The following is a 7,994-nucleotide window of genomic DNA, read 5'->3' on the forward strand; positions in this document are numbered from 1 at the left end:
ATTTTCAAATTCCATTCCACTTGAGTTCATTCCCAATTGTCCCTAGACAATTGAGGTATTTCAAATACTTTATATTCTCTTCCATCATCACCTTGATCTCATAAATTGATGAGTTATGTCAATATATTCATCCTTGTGAGTATATGGATACTTCACTCACCTTCTCTCTTAACCTTGTTCTATCATTGACTAAACCACCATCACCATCCCATCTACCTTGGCATGCTCATGCATTGTTGCATGCGGCCAACCCCAATCCTTCAATTTTGAATTCTATTAAAAACTTTTATTCATCAACTATACCTTGGGAACCATCTTCATCATAAGTTGGTCTCAACCAAAGTGGTGGAGATTATTCTCATGGCACATGTCACCTTCATACTCCTTTTTTATCTATATGTATCTACTCCTGTTTTTATCATTATCAAAGTCACTCATTGACATTATCTTCTCAACATCATGCCTTGAACTATTCACATGAATGTTGTGCATCTCTCTCACATTTCTCTCTTGCTCATGACAAGAAAGGAGCCGGCCATGACTTGAAATTCGGCCAGCCCCTCCTCTTCATTTCCTTCTCTTGCAAGCCTTGCCTCCCAACTACCCCAACAAATAAATGGGCAGCCACCCACCTTAGCCAATCAAAATGGAGGCAGCCACCATCCTCCCTCTATATAAGAGCTTGGCTTGCCACCTCCACTCCCCTTGGCTCATTTCTTTCACACTCCACTCCCTCATACCTTCCTCACCCTTCCTCCCCACGAGCTGCTGCTCCTCCTTAGCTCCATGGCCGGCCATGGCCATGGAAAGCCACCAAGATGGAGCTCCCCTCCTCCCTCAAGCTTCCCCTCACCATGAGAGCATCTCTCTCCCTCTCTTCTCCCCTAATCTTTGATGAGTCCAGCTCACTTTCTCCTTTCTCCTCTCACTAGATTGGATCTTGATGCAGGTGCATGTTGGTCCAAGCATGGAGAAGGTTGAGCTATCCTCAGATCTGAAGTTCTTGAGCAAGGTTCGTCCAAAACCTTGCAGTAATTTCTGTATCTTGCTATTTCAGATTCTGGTACGAACTTGTAAAATCCTCCAAATCTTGTGTGCAGATCCAAATCGAGTGATTCAAAGTTCCACAGATAGGTATTGAAAAGATCTACAACTTGGCGTTGGTCTCATCCTCAAATTCGTTACGGATTTTGCATGGTAAATAAAGTTCTGCAAACATGCAGAATCACTGTTTGTTAGATTTCTTCCGTTTTACAAAACCTTTTTGAGCAAACTCAACTGGGGGTGAAATCCCTCTCCAATACCTTCATTTTGGCATTGGTTTCACTTCAAATGACCTCCTAAAATAGAAATGGTTCACAGATCAAGATCTGGTCAGATCTGACTTTGTCGAATTAAACCAGGAGCTTGGAAACGAATTTTTGAATGAAACCAATTGGGTAAGGACCACCTATTCAATACCTTTCAGATGCAGCTGACCTCATATTTTTATGATTTGTGTATGATTTTTGATGAATTAAACTTGTTCTGTGTGTTCTGCAGACATGGCTGTTAGCTTTTAAATCATCAAAAATCTATTTTTGAACCTAATTGTGTGATTCCAATTCTGTAGGATTACTGAATGTTTTCTTAATCATCTCAAACAAGATTCAAACCTTTATCTGTTGTGCAACCCCATAGTTAAAGCAAATGGTGAAAACATGCAGTAAACTTGTAAATCCAATTGTGAGAGTTTCAGAAACAATTTGAACCCAAATCCAATTGTGTGTGAATCTCTGTTTAAATATCTTTCGAATGCCAGTGGCCTCATATTTTTAGGATTTTTCTACGATTTATGGCTTACAGATCTTGTTTTCTGTACAGTCAGATTCAAAGAAATTCCTAAAATTGTAGGTTTAATATTTTTGGGTGATTCCAATTGGGTTAGTCTTGTATTAGTACTGGCTATATAGGAAAAATATTATTAGTCTCTGTTAATACATATTTGTTGCTGTTAGTAATGTTTATGTGTGACATGCATTGTTGAAGCAAAACTTTTCGGTTTATTTAAAACCCTTGACCAACTCTTTTTAGTAGAGATGGGCAACCTTTGTTTTATGCTTGCAAAACAAAACCTCTGCAATTTAACTTTAGCTCTTTTGTTTTGCTTAAGTCTTCAAATGGTGGGGCATATCATTTGCTCCTATTCTTGTGTAGTGTTATGTAAGCTTCTTAAAATAGGGAGAATGATTGCCCGCTTTTCCAAAAATGTTTCAAATTATAATGTGAATGTTTTTGTTGCCAAACTAATGCACTTGTCATCTTTATGATGTTATCTACCAGGGGATATTTGGTTTATACCATGGTGATAACCGAGAGAGGCAATTGCTAAGTTGTGATGCACTCATACCTTTACTAGGTAATTAAATGGGGTTTTCTAAATTAAAACTCTTAAAAATTGTTTTGTGGTGTCTATAGGTCTTTAGTATGTTATACCTTGGCTGCATGGTTAGTTGTTGATTGTTGAATGTTGTCTTGTTGATGCAATGTGATTGATTGTGTTCCTTTTATATTTTCCGGCGATAGATGCGAACAATTCCGGAGAAGAAGAAGTGGAATCGGATGAGAAGATTATTTATATTGTTGGAATTCTTATATTGATGGAGTTGAAGAAGTACAGGGACAAATAAGCCAAGGCAAGCCATCTTTTGACCTCTGATTCGGTGTCTAGTTGGATGTCATTTGTTGATGTCCAAAGCACCTTGGTTCTATGTGTGTTGTTCTCCTTATTATTGTCATATATGTATGGTTGCTAGTGGAGTACTCCCTAGTGGTGATACTCCACTATTGTCTTTGTGATTATGGGATGCATGGTATCATGGCCGTGCTATTCCTCTTGGTTATCTTGTATGCTCTACTTGAGCATGTTCCATCTCAAGATAATGACTTACACTACACCCACCCCTTTTGTAGTATAGAGGTATCAATGTCACGATCTTGGTGTATTCTCAACTTGAGAGGAGTATGCCGTGTACCCATTTAAGAGTATGTTGGATAGTGATAATCCACTATCTAAGTTGTATATTTAGCACCACAAATCTGAAAGTATAATCCTCCTTGTGTGGTCATAGTACATGCTTATCTTAAGCAAGTATGATCCACTCCATTACTCCTTTTCACACCATCTATGGCGTGATGACTCTCATCTCGGCCGTAGTGCAATAGTAGTTCAACTCATGAAACTTTAGGTTGGAAACCCCTCAAGGCTTACCTTGTTGTAAATGTTTTATGAAAACCTTGGGTGAGTTGGACTTACCCAAGTGTGTGTTTATGAAAGGAAAGGATCTTGGCAAAGATGGTTGGAAAGAAAATCTTATTTTCGAAAACTTTGGCGCCTAAGTATTCACCCGTGACAATTAACCCGCGCAACCACATTACCCTGGAGTGGGACGGGGCTTAGCTCGTAGTTTGTTCTTCTTAACATGGGACACCGCACAACTATATAAGGGTAAGGTTACCCCTGAATCCGGATTGTCGTTGGTGGAGACAATAGTATAACGGGAGGCCTTCGGGGCTGACCCGTCCGGAAGACACTATGGGTCTCCTGGCTTGGCGGTGGAGCCACGCTCAAAGTGAGGTGAGCTGCCACGGTGCCGGGGAGGTACATACTCCATAGGGTAGGATCCCGTGCTAAGACGAATAGGCGAAAGGCTATGTCCGAGTTTTTGTCATGGCATAGTTGATATGCGGGGATGATGCCCACATGATGAACTCGCGGATCTTGTGGGGAAAGTGTGCAAACTCTGCAGAGTCAAATCTATTCGAATAGCCGTGTCCGCGGTCATGGACGGTTGGAATGGCTGTTGCTTAGCCTGATGAGTTTTGTTTTACAAAATTGTTTGACAAAGGAAAGGAAAGAACTTGTTTTGAAGTACCGGAAGGGTACGGGAAAGGATGTGTCGACCATATGGAGATGGTCGGGAAGGATAAATAAAATTGGGTTAACCCATCCTAGTGTTTTATGTTGTGGAACTCTTTTGAAGTACTTCTTCAACAAAGATATAGAGATGTCATAGGATATCTTTTAGATTATCTTCTTCAACAAAGATATAGAGATGTCATATGATCTTCTTAGTGTCCCCTTCAACTGTGATGTTGGGATGCTACATCCACAAGAGAAACTACTTCTCTTCTCCATGCTATTTCCACTGGAGAAATTAGCTCTTCCCTCTTGTCATCTTAGATTAGCATTTGTTATCTTGCACTCTTGCAAAGTACCTTCTTGATGGTTTGCGAGTACAATTCCAAATGTACTCATGGCTTTGTCCCTGGCTATTTACTTGGCCAGACTTGGAGGAACACGATGGATGAAGGAGGAGTTGGCGACGTCTATGCGAGCTAGGAACGTCTTCCCAGTCAGTTGCCTGTAGGGTTATGGCAGATGACTTGGGTACTGCGCTGCTGAAGTGATGATGCTACTCTGATGTTTAGTTAGGCCCTTCGAGGCTCTTATGTAAGTATTGGTCATGTGACCATGTTGTAATTTTCTTATTCCGCTTTGTAATGGATGGTGTAATTTGATATCAGTTCGGTTATGTGTTCACGGCGCACTGATCATGGGATCGTGAACTGTATACATAACAGGGAATTTCGGACAGCTAGTCCGAGGGTCCCCACAGAGCTGGTATCAGAGCTATCCTGACTGTAGGAGACCTTAGTTAGCATGGACGTTAGTTAGGAAACAAGTACTTGGGAAAAACTATTTACGAAACAAATTATTTCCTTAGTCGGAAGCATAGCTTCTACTCCTCTTATTTCCTCAAAACTTCTAAATTCTTATCTCTTCGCTTTATAAAAAGGTTTGAAAATTCTTACTCTATTGTCTCATCCAATTCAAACCTACATATTGGACGATGTCCCCGACTCAGACCCGGAGACTCGAAGTCGAAGATGGATCAACCTTTTTGGAAGCCTCAAGTACCTCCAACTGCAGCTATTGAAGATTGGATGCCGATTTAGTCGTGCACTTAAAGGGATAAAGGATCATGTCTTTGGTTGTCACCAAAGTCTGTCAGTGAGCGGACCTTGTTCCTCTTTGGACTCGCACTTTTGCAGTCGTCAAGGATCAAGTCCTCAAATTTCTTGACTAGTAATTTTTAGGCCAGCCGCAAGAAGTTGTCGACTTTGGGAGTACCTCAACAACTACCCCTCTGAAGACATCACGTCCCCGGGATGTGGAACAGAAGACTACACAGTTTTAGCCTCTGCCTCAACATCGACGACTCAACACCACGCCTGCTTTGCCACCAACTGCTACAAGGATCCTTATTGAAGTCGATGCCAGCAAGATGAAGACGTCGACAGATGTGACCAGCCCCAAACCTATAGGATGGATAGGAAAAACTCAATCTCTTCGATTGAGCTACCCCCACGTGTTAGGTATCTCTAGATACTTAGAGTGCCTTGTTTGGTATGCTGATTACTTGTAGTTCCCTAGTGTGCTGCCTTGAGTGGTTGTATCTGTTTGTTGTGTGCATGTATGTCTTGCTATTTAGACGTTCCCGTCCTTTTTAATTGTTTGAAATTTGTAAAACAGAAATTAAAAATGGAAATCTGCCAGTGTACTGTTTTGCTAATAAAAATAGTTTGGTAGCTCCGATTGATGTGATTCCAATTGCACTAGAACCAGTATGAAATTATCTTTCAGATGCCACTGATCTTGTATTTTTAGGATTTTTGTGCGATTTTTAACAAATAAAACTTGATCACTGTTTCTGGTTAGTATTTGAGTCTCAAAAATTGAAAAATAAATATTTTTGAATGATTCCAATTGTGTTGATCTTGTTTTGTTACTGTGCATCTAGGAAAAATACCGGTAGCCTCTGTTAGTGGTATTTTGTCTCTGGCTATGATTGTATTGGTGTCACATGCTATGATAGGATTAAAGTTTGCCTCGTCGATGTATTGCTAACTGCTAGTTAGTTGGGTAGATTAACGAAAGACTCTAACTCTAAACCCGTTAGCAGTTGTTTTTCAATCGTCAGGGAAACTAACTCAGACTCCTATCTACGCCGACTACTCTCAAGGTCATCTGAAGCATCTCTACTACGCCAACGAAGCAGAAGCCCCTACCTTCAAGAGTGATTGCACCTCGGCGAGAAGACATACTAATTTGGTCCAACCTTAGAGCATAACCGCACTAACCTCGAGGATATCTTCTTGAAACCACCCCCTAACACACCGTCTAACCCGTTGGGTGAACAATAGCGTCAAGCCAAGCTACATCACATGGTTCATCCGCTCCTCATGAAGCGAAGCTCCTGAAGATACCCCAAGACTCAAGATTTGGTGCAACTTACCCGCTCACTTCTTCGCTGGTCAACCCCGACCCGCAAGCTGAAGATTGTCTTCGACGACCTCTGCTGCTGCTTCATATGGTTACCAACTAGGTGTTTCATCAACTTACTAACTCGCCGCGCGTCCTGTATGGCTCCGTTAACACCGTGAGTGCCTTTTCAAGTTGTGGTCTGCACGTCGCCCCTGAAGATTCTTCAACTGAGTACGGAAGATCGATGACTTCTTCAGAAGCCCCCGACAGGATCGCAAGGCAGACGCTCTGAGTTTTTCCGAAAGCCCGATGAAAAATCTTAAGGGTGGAAGACTTCGTCTTCCACTAAAAGTTGGAGCTAACCCTCAAATTTTAAATCTTTCTAAAATAAAGTTGGAAACGTGGGATTGCACTAACCCCTCTTGAAGCCGTGGACTACTCAACGCCCACTGAAGATGTTCAACTCAAAAGATCAATGGCTTCTCCAAAAAGCGCCCGACAAGACCCGTGGCCGAAGCTTACAATTTTTAACGCCCCCTCCCCGATGAACAATTTTAAGGGTGGAATACTTCGTCTTCCACTAAATTTAAACTAACTCTAAAAAGTTTTCAACCCTGCTAAGGCACCATTGGAGTGCACTAACTTTTCCGAAGTCGTGAATCCCGCAAGGATCATTACGAAGCTATAGATCCAACATCATGGAATAGTCAACCTCTTCATGAAGCTCGCCATCGGTAGGAATCCGTCACGTCTGCTAGAAGATGAAGCAACGATCTACTCTACAATAGCACATCTACAGAAGAATGGAGTCTAACTTTCGTTAAGCTTTACAACCCCTCCAGTTCTACGCTCAGTAATCTCGGGACGGGATTATTTTAAGGGTGGAAGATCTGTAACACCCCAAGTTTTGCAACCTTGATTAATTGTCCTTATTACAAAAATTAGGGGGAACAAAAACTTTTTCTATAGACTAATTAAGATGAATTGCCTTGATCTGATTGTTATGATGAATTGCTTTGATCTGCTGGTAGATGAATTGTCTTGTTTTGCTTGTTGAGTTTGGCCTTGAGTTACCTCAAAGAACAACACCTCTAGTGGTTAGACAAACAACTCACCTAATAAAACACATTTGTGACTTAGGAAAAATTTGTTTTCCTTTTTACTACATCAAACTCTTCTCCTCATGGCAACATGAGTGTGCTATTTTTATTTTTCTCTTGGTGGTACAAGATAGCTCAATCTTCCTTAATTCAAAATTTGGGATCATCTACCCCTAGCTACATCCCTCTCTTATACCCACTCATTCTTGTTGGTTTTGAGGCCATGTCGACCATCTGTGTTGACAGGCTTAAAATGTCCAGACTTTGGCAATTGATCTCTAAGCACTCACAACTGTTATTGTTGGCTTCAATGCATGGATCTCATCTATGCAACACCCTCTTCAACCTACACGTCTTGCATGTCTCAGTCTATCCTTGCAACTCCTATATCCAACTTGATCTCATACTTTATCCAGTGTTTCTGCACTAGATCACTTTCTTTACTTTTACCTCTTGTTTTTATTCAAGATCAATCTTCACAAAACCAAGAGTGGGAATGATGGGTACATTTTGTAGCCATCATCTACCCTTGAGAACACTTCTCCCTAAATTAGTTTTCTCTCTCAAAAAATCCTATTGATTTTCCT

General features: G+C 41.1%; 1 long non-coding RNA gene across 1 annotated transcript; it reads left to right on the forward strand.

The window, feature by feature from the left end:
* The first annotated feature begins 697 nt into the window (after positions 1-697).
* Positions 698-2,936, forward strand: LOC127307479 (uncharacterized). The gene is made up of 5 exons (XR_007855608.2): positions 698-1,012; positions 1,101-1,197; positions 1,363-1,439; positions 2,323-2,398; positions 2,566-2,936. It is a non-coding gene; the product is annotated as an uncharacterized lncRNA (long non-coding RNA).
* Positions 2,937-7,994: the final 5,058 nt, after the last annotated feature.

This window comes from Lolium perenne, chromosome 6, assembly GCF_019359855.2.
Source record: "Lolium perenne isolate Kyuss_39 chromosome 6, Kyuss_2.0, whole genome shotgun sequence".
Taxonomy (NCBI): domain Eukaryota; kingdom Viridiplantae; phylum Streptophyta; class Magnoliopsida; order Poales; family Poaceae; genus Lolium; species Lolium perenne.